Below are 16187 nucleotides of genomic sequence, written 5' to 3'. Positions count from 1 at the left end.
GTCCAGTAGACAGAGAGCTACATTAGCATTTAATTTGAATTAAGTATGTGGCCACCTCGTGAGTTCAAAGGCAGCATTTACAAGCGGACCAGATCAAATGCCTTGTGTGAGAAAGCTGCTCTTGATTGGTCAGAATTTCTATGTGGGAAAAATCCAGGAAGTAAAGCAAACGTTGAAGAAGAGTACACTTGCAAGATAAATACAACACTTTCTAATGTCACAATGGAGGGACAACTACGCAGGTTGATTTGAGCGCTGCTCATCGTGGACTATATTGCTGTCATTGTTCATTTTAGTCAAACCATACAGTTTGAAAACGAGGCGCGGCTCCAACTAGAAAACAATGTTTTGATGCATTGGATGTGCTGAATGTGCATATTAAGGCAGTACAGGAGGAGGTGCACATTAATAATCCTCCAGGACTGTAACATGCTCATGTTTAACCCAAACAATGTGTCATGTGACTGCAGTTGGTTCACATCCAGGTCGGAACACGTTCTTGCCACAAACGAACCGCACCAGAGTTTGTTTGTAACCAGACTGAGACCACCTCTTCAAGAAGGTCTTGGTCCGGTTGTTTTGGAGCGCACCTGAGTGTGATTGCTCTGTTCACACCTGCCCAAACGAACTTGAGTTCAATTGAAGGGAACCACATGGGGCAGGTGTGAAGGCAACCCAAGTGGCTGATGGGGCAAACAATTTTTGAAATTTGTCCAAATTCATCCAGTCATCAGCGAGAGGGCTGCCGCCAGCAGCCGCTAAGTGCGTGTTTTCCCCTCTGACAGGCTCAGATAATCATGAAAAGTGTCAGCCAGCATTATGAAAAGGATCCCTACAGAGACAGACCTTTTTGTTAAAGAATAACATCCTTTTTGTTTATCCAGAAACAGCCCTGAAATCACTATCACCAAACCAGCCAGACTATCTTTAAATGATCAGTAATTTTAGCACATAGCATTTTAACACGCTTCAATGAAAGCTGATAGAAAAAAAAATACAAAAACTGCTTTCGTTCGTTTTTCCATTGTTCCAACGATCACTGGCTTTGGTTTGTTGAAATAAACCTTTAATTGACCCACTCAGATGTAAAAACATGCTGATTCTATATAACCTAAAATTACAGATTATTTAAATGGAGTCTGGTGAGTTTGGCATCAATGATTTCAGGGCCATTTCTGGTGAAAAAAAAAGGATCTTCCTCCATAATGTTGTCAGACACTTAAAATAATAATCTGAGCTTGTCAGTGGAAAGGCTTAACACGTACTTGTAGTGCACATATGTTGACAGTGCAAACACACCTTGAGTGTTGACATTCCAGCCTGTCTCTTGCTGAATACTGGACCAGTTTGCTTTGTTTTAACATTTTACCGTGATTGTTTTTCTTTTACATTAAATTTCGGTAACTGGAGATTAAAGTGGGAAGAAAACTGTGCGTATGGAGAGAAGGGGATTGATAAAACTGTTTAATAAAACAATTTTGAGTCAAATGCAAATAATGCTAATCAGACGAATGATTAAATTTCCTCTGTGGGAATGGTGGTCATTTTAAGCCCTGTTATTTTTATACTGGTGACATAAATGCAAACTGAGCTCCGTGGTGGGAAAATGCTACAGAGCATATTTTTAAAAATGATTGTATGAAGCAGCTTTCAGCGACGGTGACCATGTAAGGAAACATCTGAGAGCAGCGTTTCATGTTCGGGCACATGAACCGAAACAAAATCCTGCACTAATTAATGAATCTGTCCCATTTAAAATAAACAGGAAATCACTCAGCGACGGTTTAGTTTCAAAAACTTTATTATCCATTTGATGTTTTCTTTGACATTTTCACTCATAATTCTAGAAAAGTGGAGGTCTTACAGATTTGGGACCCATTCCTTTGATATCATACTGCGACCGGTGCCACAGAACAGCTTCATCGACACATTCGGACTGTGATCACGTGACTGTTTGCAGCTTGGATATAGTAGTGCAGTCCTCTTGACCCTAACAGTTTGGGGTCGAGGGAAAAGGGAGCCAGCAACAGATATATAACACTGCAGAAGGATATGGTCCGGTTTTCTGTGTGTGCAGTGATCCATCATCAAGTATTCTACAGGAGGGTGCAGGCTGACCTAGACTAACATGCTTACTCTACTATCGCCTCATGCACCGCAAAGTGTGTCGTCTAGGAAACAGCTAATAGTGCATTAAATGTTGATACTGTACTAGAATGGGACTGACTGATGGAGCACCAAAAACACAATGCCTCCTACCATGGGTGTCACCAATGCAGACGCACTTGAAATATTGCAAGTTTTTAAGCTTGGATGAGGTGGAAAATCTGGTGTTTCAATAAAAATAAAATACAACAAAGTGCATTAAGAACAAACTTAAATAAGTCTTGAAGCGTGTGACCTTAACAAACACTGAAGAGATGAAAACATGAGATCTGTGTAGAGCCACGAAGAGACTAAAATGTCCCTTAAATCAATAAATTAAAAACAAACATAAGTTATATTTACATCATGATTTCCACAAGTGTCGCCCTTTACCTATGAAATGTTATAATGACACCTAACTGTAGAGTTAGCGTCACCAACTATTGATCTTGATGCGCCCGACTCCTGATATTCACATGACAGTGGAAGATAAACACATTACTTCACATTTTATTTAGATTTTTCCACGCGGACTCAAAGCGGCCGTCCGCAAGCCCTGTGTGCGCAAAGCTCAGATTTTACGACCGCGCGGACTCCGCTCCGCGCACCAGTGACTGCTCGGCATGTATTTTTAACATCGCGGGGATTTTTCAAGGACATTTTTACGGGAAACTACAACGCGAAAGTGCGCTCGACTGTGAAAGCTGAGTCTTATAGTACACCCGAGTATGTTCACTTAGTCAAGGATAAAGTATCAGTGTAAGCCAACAAAGCAAACACACACCGAGAGAGAGGGAAAAACACACGACTTGTTGACTCCTCCCGGGGGGTGTCGGCTTGTGCCACTGACGTCGACAAATCGATTTTTCTGTTAATGCCCTACGGCACAGTGTTTAATCCCAGATGTTTGTCTCTAACGCCTCCTGCCCAACCACCATGTTAAGGTTCTTAAAGATCGCACTGACTGGTCATGTTTTTCACATGTAGTTTGACATGTGTCTCACCACGTCACGGCTGAATTAAACGCACTTAAGTCACCTAATGTGACAGAGTGGCCATTTTGTAGTTTCGCCTTTTTGCCCCTGTGATGAGCTCATGTGCTTCTAAATTCATTAATTCTGGCTGCAAACACTTACACTTACAAGACATACTGAAATGCACAGTTTCATTTTGGTCTCTGCTTTAAATGTTTGGCTACCTGTTGGCACACGTCAATATATTAAAGCAGTTTTCAGTATTCATAAATCAAAGGCTGCTGACTCATCCTGCAGTCTTGTTTGGACCTGCAGACCAGAAACCAGCAGCCTGGACTCTCTAAAGGCAGGACAATGACCAGTGTGCATATCTGGATAAAAACATCATCAGTTATCACCCTTTAAACTTAGGCTGCTTGACTTGTTCCTTTGCACAGTACATGATACTCTACTTTCCTTAAAATGCACAGCACTTCGTTGAAATTATTAAATTATTGTAATTTTGACTCACAATAATCACATGTATCATATTTCTAGCTCCTGTCCTGTACTGAGGGTCACGTCAGTTCGAAGCGACTCAAACGCTCATCAGCCAACATGGTCCTGACTCACAGTGAATAACGGTAAATATCAGCCAGTGAATAAAATTAATTATTGATACTTTCAGGACTGGACCACAGAGAATATGAATAATGAATAACATCAGCAATGAAAGCTACCTCACTTCAACTGTCACTGTGCAATGAGAAAATATTTATACTGTATTTTTTAGGAGAGAAATTCTTGAATAAAACTGTGCATGCAAACCACATATATGACCCTAAAGTCTGATCTACCATCTAGCCATAACTCCATACCTAGTCCTCAATGTGCACTGGGCACGACTCCTCATCTGTCCATCCAAAAGAAGGCGAGAGAAGGAAGAAAGAGACAAAGCAGACAAAGGAGAGGAGAGAGGAAGGAAGGAAGGAAAATGTCCAAGAAAAGACAGCAGAAGATGTGAAGAATGACGGGGGAAAAGGAGAGAAACAGAGAGATAACAGAACACTTTTACGACACAGAAAGAGAAAACATGTCACACCATCACAGACCAACGGGGTGACGTCAGGTTCGAGGGGATGAAGGTAAATCAGGGTTTAACAGAGCTGCGAGACGGATACAGAGCTAAAGGCTGTTAGGCAAGTCTGAACCCAAAACTTAGAAACTGGAGCTCTCATCACAGTGACCCGCCGAGTGTTAGGAAGCAGGGAGCAGGATTAGGAGAGGACAGGAGGAAGGGAAGATGGAGGGCGGTGGGTAATGAGTTGCAGATGTTTGGCAAAGCGGCTCGGAGCTGGCAGACGCTGAACATGAACTTCAAACTCTGGGATGGACCCGACTCTTTTCTCTCCCTCACACACACTCACACAAACAGAAAACACCAGCATGCAGAGAGCGCTCAAACACACCACATGATGCGCACGCACACACGCACACACGCACGCACACACACACACACACACACACACACACACACACCAGGGCTTCAGCTAAAAGAGGGAGAGGAGGGAGAGAACGCACAGCTAACCCGTACTGAAGAAGCAATGAAGCACCACAACACCAAAGGGCAGGGATGAAGAGAAGAAGGAAGGCTCCATCCACAAATACAATGCAGTCATATACAGACACCCACACTGAAACCTCATTCCCACCAAACTTTTTCAGTATGATACCTTCGGAACCAACAGTAACCCTTCAGACATGGTACCTAGACCCAGCTCACATAACCCGGTCAAAATTAATACATAAACACTTGAAGATCCACTCATTACTAAAAGTGTATGTCATATAAAAACTAAAGTGATGGTCAAAGTTGTCACAGTGAAATTTAAGGTGTGCTGATGGATTCACGTCATCAACTTTTCTCCGACTCCAGCTGCTGCAAGAGGCAGCAAAACATCCTTTCATTTTATAGTTAGAGTTTACTAATAAAACTCTCCACAGTATGAGCAGTGGTTACATGAGCCTCAAAACCCGCCTTCATAAACTGGGCTCTCGGGATGCACCGAAATGAAAATTTGTGGCCGAAGCCGAAGCCAAATAATATTAAACGCTTGGCCGAATACCGTTGTTTAGTTTTTCATTAGTTTTTGCAGATGAACCCCCTCCAAATTAGTGTTGTCACGGTACCAAAATTGGGACCCACTGTACGATACCAATGAAAATATCATGGTTCTAAGTAGTATCACGATACCACAGCAAAAATGAGGCAGATGTGCCTTTTGTCATTTATAAAAAGATAAATCACTTTTCTATAATACATCAATGATATTTCAATGGAATAAATTACTTACTGACTTATTCATACTTCAGCATCAATGAGTGATGAACATAGGGGGGATCAAAATAAAATAAATAAATAAATAAAATAAGAATCAACCAGCCACCCTCCTCCCCTGACAAGTCCCTTCAGAAGTAAAGAACAGTCCCTAAAATGCGGTGAGGTTTGTGGACCGTGAACGGCTCGTTTCTCCTCTGACACATCACATACCTGTGTTCGGCTGGCTCGGCTGTTCAGGTACTTCTGGGCAGTCATGACACCAAGAAGAGGATATTATTGGAGCTGACTTCTCCGTCGCCGGTAAGCCGATGGCCGCCGTATTTGACAGGAATACAGTACTGTCTGTGTCTGTGACCCCTGTTCAACCCACAACCGATGGGATTCGCCTTTCGTTTCTGCTGCTGGTTGAAATCTGTAGGCTGCTCGCACAGCGTGCTGAATGATTTAAGCCTATTTTGCTTGCTCAAAACTATTTTTAGTCGCAAATGCGAGTGCGGTGACGGGTGGATCGCCACACTGCCGACATTTTACTCCGCCCGTCACAGCGTGCTGTTTGATTGCGTTATCAAAACACACCACTATTATTCGGCCTTGCTTTTAACTTATTCCACCGAATACCGAATGTGTGTTTTTTTGCAATATTCGGTTACCGAATATTCGGTGCATCCCTACTGGGCTCCATATTTTATAAATTTTTTCTCTTTGTTGCCGTCTTCCAATGTTGTCCTTTCGATACACAGACAGTATTTCATTAAAGCTTTCAATTGTTAAAGTGGAGGTGCTCCCTTATGTTTCCAGCTTTGCAAAATGAGGTTCTTATAAACTATAGACAATAAAGAATTTGCCATCCTGTTAGTAGAAATTAGTAGTTCACAGTAACCTATGGCTGTATACATTTCTCTGTGTGTGTGTGTGACTTTAGTTTATGTGCTTCCTCTCTGTTACAATCAGGGTTTCCTTATTGGTAAATGTAATGCCCGGTAATTAAATAATTAGCAACAAATATCGACCGATTCCATTTGATCGGAGCATCCTTTCATTCACAACAGGAAATGAGCACATACAGGCATCCTGTGTGGTTCAGATGCACACCAGGCGACTGACTGGCCTGTATTTGCATGATCCGCACCTCTATCTACTGGATATATTTGTGTGTACATGTGTATTTTTGCCTGTGGATTTACTGTGTGTGTGTATCATTTATGTGTTTGTGCTCAAAAAAGCCCTGCAACATTTGCAGTTTTAGCTGCTGCATCATGAAGTGAAAGCTTCTTCATGCATCTGTGTGTGTGTGTGTGTGTGTGTGTGTGTGTGTGTGTGTGTGTGTAACTCGGAATAAAGCAGCTCGGACATGGCATGACAAATAAAGTGAATAGTTAAAAATAAGAAAACAAGAATAAATAAATTTGAAAAAAAAACAACAGTGGGCATTACATCCATCGCTAACTTTCATCACCTTCTACAAGCACACAAAGGCAGCAACAAACAAGCAAATAGGCTAGATAGACAAACAGCAGCGTTGAATCGACACCGTAACCTACGTCATAGCCTAATGTGCACCTAATCTGAAATGTAACCCAACGTCACAGCGACGCAGACCTCCTGTAAGCTGAAACCATTTCCCTCAGTGGAAACAAAGCTTTTATCTACTTAAATTTCACAGATAAGAAACAATAAATTGTGAAGACAATAAAGCCTCCACAAAAATAGCATTTTAAGTCTTGTGTGTGATTTATCCTGGCTTCATATGAGCAGAGGTAATCTCTGCTCCTTGCTAAGCTAATTTATACAATGTAAAATGCCATAGGCTTGTGCTAATATCGTTAGCATGTTATATATGCTTGGATAACGTGTTTAGTATAAGACAGTTGTTTTGTCAGTGAACCTTGTGAGTTGTAATGGAGCCAAATTTTGTAACATTACCTTTGTTAAATGTTGCTGTTGTCCCTGGCTTCATATGAGTAGAGGAAAAGTCCGCTAGCCGCTAGGCTAATTTATACAATGTAAAATGCCATAGGCTTGTGCTAAAAACATTAGCATGTTGCCACATCGGGTGGCACAGTCAGCACACCAGCCTCTGCCCCTCAGCCCTCCACCTCCTCCTCTGGAGGAGACGGAGAAGCCGAGAGGGTCTCCTCGAGCTTCTCAAGGAGCAGACGAACAAGGAGGAGGAGAGGGAGAGGGCAGGTGCCCAGCAGGCCGACAGACTGTTGAACATTTTCGAAAAACTTGTCAGTAAGTTTTAATAAAGATGTGAATTTCGTTATAACGGCATCAGTATATTTACAATAAAACAAAAACAGTCATATACAATTATTAACAGTCAACAAGTCATGTAAATCAGCCAGAAGAAAATAACAACAAATGAACATCTATCTATCCATCCATCCATCCATCCATCTATAATCCATCTATCCACATATCTATCATGAACATGTCAGATGTAGTCATGTTCATTCAGGCATGCAGGCAGTTGCTGGGGAGCAGACAGCTGTGCAGCGAGCCTTCCTCGGACACCATTCCCTGACAGCTCCCTGGCATCTATCTATGTGCTTGTGTGAGTGCGTTCTTACTTGCTACAGGCATGGCGGTATGGCGTCATGATGGCCACAGGATGCTGCCGGCACGGGTATCCTCCATCTCCCAGCAGAAAGTGCCCAGCTGGTGGATACAGGGCCTGCTTATACATGGGCGATCTCCGGTGGACCAGCGCATCATGCACAGACCCTAGATTGCCAATGTAAACATCTAGGAAGGCACCTTTGGCATCACAGATGCCCTGCAGCACAGTGGGGGAAAAGCTTTCCGTTTATGTCGCGTGATCATTTCCTCCACAACATTGTGGACAATTCTGCAGACGGTGGAGAATGGCATCCCAAAGATGTCTGCTGTTTCCCTGTAACAGGCACCACAGGCAAGCCAGTAAACTGTCACCAGCACCTCCACCTCATGGCTCCATCCATGGGCCTTCTCCCTGGGCAGCATCTGGATGAGCATGTTGATGCTCTCCCTGGACAGCCTGAAGGATGGTTTCAGGTCAGCCCCAGAGAAGAATGCGGCAATGACAGGCACATCTTCATGCAATTATGCATATTGCCGCATGGGACTTTGGCCCTGTTCCTGTTTTTGAAAATAAAAAAATGAAAAACATGAATCTCTTTTTAGAATTGTTGTAACATTGTTAATTTAATTGTAATTGGTGTATGTATTCTCTTGCTCATTTGTGTTATTTTTACCATTCAATAATGATTTTAATTTAAGAATTTATTGTAAATTATTTACTGTATTTAAACATTAATTGTATTTATTGTAGTTTTTATTCAACAGCATTTTAAATATTGATTATCTGACATGAACTGTATACCTGAAGTGTGGCTGAATAAAGTTTTCCTCTGAACATCTGACCTGTTTGATCCCATTTATATCGGTGAGGACAGACTAAATGACAAACTGCTGTCAGTGTAATCCAGTACAGTTCAACAGCACCACAATCTACAGCTCAACACTTCAATATAATGTTAGACTGAATATTAAACTGCTTTTGTTTTTGTGTATCAAGTAAACTGTCAAGTCTCCATAAAAATGCAGACAGCATAATGATGAGACAAATGCAGTGATGGACAATAACTAAGTATATTTACTCAAGTAGCTACTGTACTTAAGTACAAATTTGATGTACTTGTACTTTGGGTATTTCCATTTTGTGCTACTTTATACTTAGAGGGAAATACTGTACATTCTACTCAAGCTACATTTATTTGATAGCTATAGTTACTTTTCAGATAGTTTGTTTTATATGTTGTAAGTTTCATATTTACAAGTTGCTGTGTGTTGTTATACATTAGACTAGTACAACAGTGAAAGGTGTTAAAATTAGTTCTACCATGACAACATTTAAATGCTGCTTACATGTAGCCTACGTGTAAATTGATCAAACAATACTCAACACATATTCATGTTTGATGGTTACAACACTTAAAATTGGGTCACTATGCACAATGAGTACTTTTAGCTTTTCATTTTAAGCAGGCCTACATTTTGCTGACAATACCCAGATACTTTTACTCAAGTCAGATTTGCGGCACTTTTACTTGTGACTGAGTTTTTGTTCTTTGTTGTGATATTACTACTTTTTCAGGGTACTTTGTTCACAACTGGACAAACATCAAACAATAGAGACTTGCAAGCATCGCACGTCTCATCCTCCGCCTCATTCTCTGCTGTCTTTCTGGGACCTGCCTCCTCAGCTGGGCAGCCTCCTCCTCAGCCTGCAGGTACAGAAATCCTGCTGCAATAACTGCACCACGATGCCTTCTCCGATCCATGTCAGTTATTGATTTTTGATTTCCAACTCGCCAATGCTCACGATCACAATAACCACCAACTCTCCACAAACTTTTCCCCCCACACCTGAGTTTGATTACACATGATCAAAAGCCAGCTGGGGGGAAAAGGTTTTATAAGACATTTTATGAAATATATTTTGGCTATTTATGTGTTTTTGTATGTCAGTTATATATGTCGAAACGTTAAAAACATATACATATTAATTTCTTACAATGACAATGAAAAGACGCAGGGCTGGGCTGTGTTTTATTCTAAATGCATGGATACAACACAGCACAACAGCCAAGGCGAGCCGAGGTGGTGGCATCATAAAGTTTGCTGCTGTTCCAAAAGCAGAAATGACTACTCCCTTCCTCCCGTTATTGGGAAGTCCAGACTCTCGCGTGAACTTGACAAGTTCACAAGTCCGAACTGCTGAACATGAGTATTGAGAAACGCGTACTGTCTGTGAATGCTGTGATTTTTTCTTGTGTTTGAAGAAAGACAGAAACCTCCGCCGCCAACTAGTGTTTTGGAGGTGTAACTGCAGAGTGACACAGACACACCACCACACAAGGCTACAGTGTAGGGTCTGCTGCACAAGTATAAACCAAGCTTAAGACGATTAAAGAAAATCCCCGCAATATTGAAGATGACAGTGTAGGTCCAATGTACTTAAGGTAAGGGTCCCAGACTTTATAAAAAGCCTCTACTGGGGAGAGAAGCACATATAGCATCCTTGCTCCAAAAGAGCAAAATATTTTTCCTGGCAGCAAAAGTCAAGAGATTTAAGAGACTCTTATGTTTGATATTTGTAATATGACAATCTGAGAGACCAAATAAGAGGCACATAGAGTCTAATTCTATTTTACCACCAAAAATAACACACCGTCCATCCACAATACCAGACCAGTAGCTTTGCGGTCAGACAATACAACCCGACCACACATACCAACAGTATGGACAAGCAATTATCACTCATGTGTAATGTCTGTAGCTGTAGCCCTGAACTGAAAACTTTAGGAGCACAAGCAGAAAATTTAAGGGCACACCTTAAATCCTCCTGCAACACAATTATTCACATTTTTGGCCATTTTAACTGTATCAAAAACTATATGTAGTCTACTATATATTAACATTGGACTGTTTTAATTATTGAAGTATTAAACATCAGAGAGACTCGTGTTCAGTGGGATGTGAGGATTGTTAAAATAACATCTGTACAGATGTGAAGCCCTGACTGTATCGGACTGATCTTTAATTAAAGCTGTTGTCTTGTTTTTGTTTCCTCTGAAAATATTCACCTTATAGTCAGACACTATTTATTTAGCTGTGTAGTTGAGGGGTCAGGTCTGCTCTGCAGCAGCAAACTGATATGATGCTGATTTAATGGAAGTTCATGTAAAATGGAGGTTGAACAATGAACATAAATTACAGTTAAGTTACTGTTTATTTTTTTGTGCATTTAAAACTCAAGTTTTCTCAAAACTATAGAAAACTCTTCACAACCCTGAAAATAATATATAGTCTAATATGTAAATATAAGCACACTGGAAGTCAATATTTTTTACACTAACATATCTGAAACTTTTTTCTGCTTTATTTCAATTGACCTGAAAAGCTGCAGCCACCTAAAATGGGTTGTTATTATTATATCTAATAAATAAATGATTTGACAAATGCTCACGATAGCCTGTTTATTGCAACTGTATAGAATAATTAAATTAAATAAAACTATTTCAGAACTTTAACTAAGCCACTGCATTTGCAGAAAGTCTGTAACATACTTATAAAGGCTAAGTGATTCAGGTGTGTGCCTCCCTGGGGTGCAGACAGCCGCAGTGTGACAGCAGTGATTAAGTTGCATTTAAAAAAGGCTGAATGCCATCACATATGGAGTGAAGCACAATATTTCGTTAGATAAAAACATGTTGTGGATTTTGGAAATGATTACATGTATTTTTCCCCCTCAAATTAATTTTAAATTTCTGACTTAAAAATGCTCTTGGGTGAGAGGAAATGTCTGGCGTCCTCCATCAGCTGTGCCGGTGACACAGCGCTGCTAGCTTAAAAATAACGTTACATGTTAAATTTATAGATGCAGCAGCTAAATCTGTTGATGGAAAAATTATTTTTTTCAGCGGGTATCTTAGTCGCAAGAAGACTGCGTTAGCAAAGTAGTTTTGTGTTTATGTATAGGGTATTTATTTAGTTTGGGAAACCCGACGATCTCTGTAAAGTATTAAGTTAATGTTGGCTAGCGGACTAGAAAACGGGTCCGTTGCTAGGTCGTTACTAAGGTTCCACCTACTTGCTGGACTAGTCAACTAGCGTTCATTACAGACAGGAGTCTACTGACGTGACTGATTATTGTCCAGTTATTAGTCAGACCCTATGTATTTCCATGGAAATGGAAACAACAGTCGCAAAAAGTCCCTCAACATGAATATGTTTTGATTGTATTTTTATTTTGTTGGTAATGTGATGTGTAGCGCCACAAAAGACATTAAAGCACACCCCCAAGTCATAGACATATATACATAGACGCCGCATTGACTGCCGCTGCCTATTGGAGCCGACGTCCTCGCCGGCCGCCATCTTGGATGGGTCTCGCTTCGCCTCCACAGTGCATTCACTTCTATTGAGGAAGGAGCTGTATGCACAAGTAAAATAGAATAACTCACTGAATTTTCAACTGATTTTCACGCAGTTTGGTTTGTTACAAATGGCACACATGTAGTTATGATACAGGATGCTTTCGTACATTAAAAATGCGGGATTTCATGCTTTAATACTTTCTGCAGATAGCAACAGCATGTTATTTAGGTCACAACACAGTGCTTTTATTCACCTCAACCCCAGACTGGGATATGTATATATATATATATATATATATATATATATATATATATATATATACATATCAGAATCAGAATCAGAAATACTTTATTGATCCCCGAGGGGAAATTGTTTATGTTACAGGTGCTCCTTGCAAGAGAGGAAAGATACATGAAAATATAAGAAATTGAAACAATAGTATTAACAAATATAGAGTTAAATAAACAGGAATTATTAACAAACATAAACTTAAATAAATATATATATATACATATATATATATTGTAAACTGAACAAGATTATTTACACAAACAAAATATATACAGTCAGGGTGAATGGGGTTATTGCACAAGTTAGATTAAATTATTGCAGTGGGTGAAATAGTCTCAGGGCCACTCAGAGGGAGGAGTTGTACAGTTTGATGGCCACAGGCAGGAATGATTTCCTGTGGCGCTCAGTGGTACATCTTGGTGGTATGAGTCTCCCACTGAAAGTACTCCTGTGCCTGACCAGCACATGGTGGAGTGGGTGTGAGACATTGTCCAAGATAGTTCGTAGCTTAGACAGCATCCTCCTCTCTGACACCACCATCAGAGAGTCACATTCCATTCCCACGACGTCACTGGCCTTGCGGATCAGTTTGTTGAGTCTGTTGGCGTCCGCCACCCTCAGCCTGCTGCCCCAGCACACAACAGCATAGAGGATAGCACTGGCCACCACAGACTCATAGAAAATCCTGAGCATAGTCCAGCAGATGTTGAAGGACCTCAGTCGCCTCAGAAAATAGAGACGGCTCTGGCCCTTCCTGTAGAGAGCGTTAGTGTTCTTAACCCAGTCCAGTTTATTGTCAATGTGTACCCCCAGGTACTTATAGTCCTCTACAATGTCCACACTGACCCCCTCGATGGAAACAGGGGTCACCGGTGTCTTGGTCCTCCTCAGATCCACCGCCAGTTCCTTTGTCTTTGCCATGTTGAGCTGCAGATGGTTCTGCTCACACCATGTGACAAAGTTATCCACAACAGCCCTGTACTCATCCTCATCACCCTTGGTGATACATCCAACTATAGCAGAGTCATCAGAAAACTTCTGAAGATGGCAGGTCTCAGTGCGATAGCTGAAGTCCGTGGTGTAGAGGGTGAAGAGGGAGGGAGAGAGGACAGTCCCCTGTGGGGTATTGCTGACCACTCTGTCTGACACACAGCGTTGCAAGTGCACATACTGTGGTCTGCCAGTCAAGTAGTCTACAATCCAGGACACCAGGGGGGCATCCACCTGCATTGCTGTCAGCTTGTCACCCAGTAGAGCTGGACGTATGGTGTTGATGATGGTACGAACTGGAGGGGGTCCAAAAGTGGCTTGACCATGGGCCTGAGCTGCTCCAAGACGAGTCTCTCCAGGGTCTTCATGATGTGGGAGGTCAATGCCATGGGTCTGTAGTCCTTGGAGCCACTGGGACGCTGTGATTGGACCCTACAACATAGCGACGTCGTTGATTCAACCCAGGACCATAAATCAGGCTGTAGGGTACGGGGCTACGCAGAAGGCTCCCCGTAGCCCCCGGTGTAGCCTGACGTGCACCTCCCCAAAAATGTAACTACACGTCGAGGTGACGCAGACCCAGCGCAGACCGGCAGGGCTGTGATTGGTTTGCTTGGTAGCAATGCATTTCCGGTTCCGTATTTCCAGATTGCGCCATCCCCGCCATGTTTAAAGATCTTCTGTTGTGATGTAGATGTTGCAGTATTAAGGCTCATTATAAATATGCCATTATGCTCAACGTTCAATACGGATACGGATACGGCCGGAGCCGTCTGTCCATGCTCCGCGTTCATTTCTCTGTGACCAGAAAAGCCGGAAGCTAAACAAAGAATCAACTAGAGACGACGACACCCACTCAGGAAAGGAACGCAGCCTCCTACCGCTCTGGTGGTGAATTGCACCGCGATGAAACGGAGTGACGGAGAAGTTCGAAGGGTTCACGATGGCGTCACGGCAACAACGTAGCGACGTCGTTGAGTCAACGCAGGACCATAAATCAGGCTTTACATTATTGGGGAGGTGCACGTCAGGCTACGCTGGGGGCTACGGCAAGCCTTCTGCGTAGCCCCGTACCCTACGATGTAGCAATGTCGATGATTCAACCCAGGACCATAAATCAGGCTTCACCTGCCTCTGCCCCCCTCTTATCCATTAGCCTACATTCAAACTGCTAAAACGAAACCTCTCAACACTGAGTAAATTGTTTAAATTAAAACAAAAAAAAATGACTGAGAGGTTTCAAATTTACACCAAGATATTTTTTTATTCATGGATTTTTACAGCGCTCAGTGGTCTCAGCAGTGACCCGGATATTTGTTCACAGGTGTTACGCCGTCTTCTGTTACCCGTTAGATTCTGTGAATGAATAGGAATTATGACCTTTCCGGGCCTCTGTTATATCACATACTTGGCACGAATGATGTTCAAAGCATATTTAGACTTTTTTGATAACTGTACACAACCTCCTGAAACCTGAGCCTTTGTTAATTCGCATTTTTAATTTGAGATCAGTAGAACCTGATGAGTATAAAATTCCCCATGTCTTCAAACTCTGTCACTGCTCTGAGACAGCAAGGGAGGCGGAACTTCCCCTAAAATTTCATAGAAGAAATGGTCAAATATGCACTATTGAATTTACATTAACATAAGAATTTACATTGCATTAAACGTGCGCTAGGTTACATTTAACATCATGACTATGATGTTCAAACTTCAGCTGTTTATCACCAGTTTTCAAACGCGACCTTCCTGTCCTACATTCTCGTGTCAGCACGGTGGACGCAGAGCCTCCAAGCATTCCTATGAGACAGTGCTGAGCAGGTTTTTTTCATGCAGCAAAGCGAGACGGTCATTGGATGAATGCGACAAAATCATCACTTCCAGGCTCAGCTTCCCTGGGACCTAATGGAGCGGTAGACAGGAGAGGACACTCGGTGCTTCACATTTCGAGCTCAGTCCTATGTGGATATTTGCGAGTGGAGTCTTCTGACAGAGTGCCGTCCGGAGTTCTTATTTCCATAAGTGATATAGCTCATTTTCACCATTTATACAACCCATCTGAAAATCTTTGAGGTGTGTTTTGCTGTGGCTCTGTGGCATGAGTGTGGTTGAAAAACGGCTTCAATTAAATGCTCCTTTTATAAGTTACTGCCTCGCTACAATACAACAAATTTTATGATGTAAACTTAAAGTGAGCTCCCCCTGTTTGAAAGACCAGCACCCGCCATTGCTTTAAACGAGTACTTTCTTTTAACAGGATCTTAGTTTGTTACCATTGCTAAAATTGGTTAAAGAAAAAAAAATTCTGGGTTATATCAAGTTACAAAGGTTATTAATCATAAATAAACAAGTTTCAACCATAAAATGTGATCCGGTTTTGAGCCTTGTCCACGTTTGTGTCGGGATCAGCTGCAGACTGACTTGGCAGAGATGGCTGCCATCTTGTTTTTACAGTGATTAGAGTATCGTGCTCTTACTGCCACTAGATGGCACAAGAAAGTGTCCACGAACATGGACAAGGTCTAAGTTAAGCAGAATGGAGT

Source organism: Epinephelus fuscoguttatus, linkage group LG20, assembly GCF_011397635.1.
Source record: "Epinephelus fuscoguttatus linkage group LG20, E.fuscoguttatus.final_Chr_v1".
In the NCBI taxonomy this organism is placed as follows: domain Eukaryota; kingdom Metazoa; phylum Chordata; class Actinopteri; order Perciformes; family Serranidae; genus Epinephelus; species Epinephelus fuscoguttatus.
The sequence above is the reverse complement of the archived record's forward strand: the minus strand, read 5'-3'. Positions refer to the sequence as shown.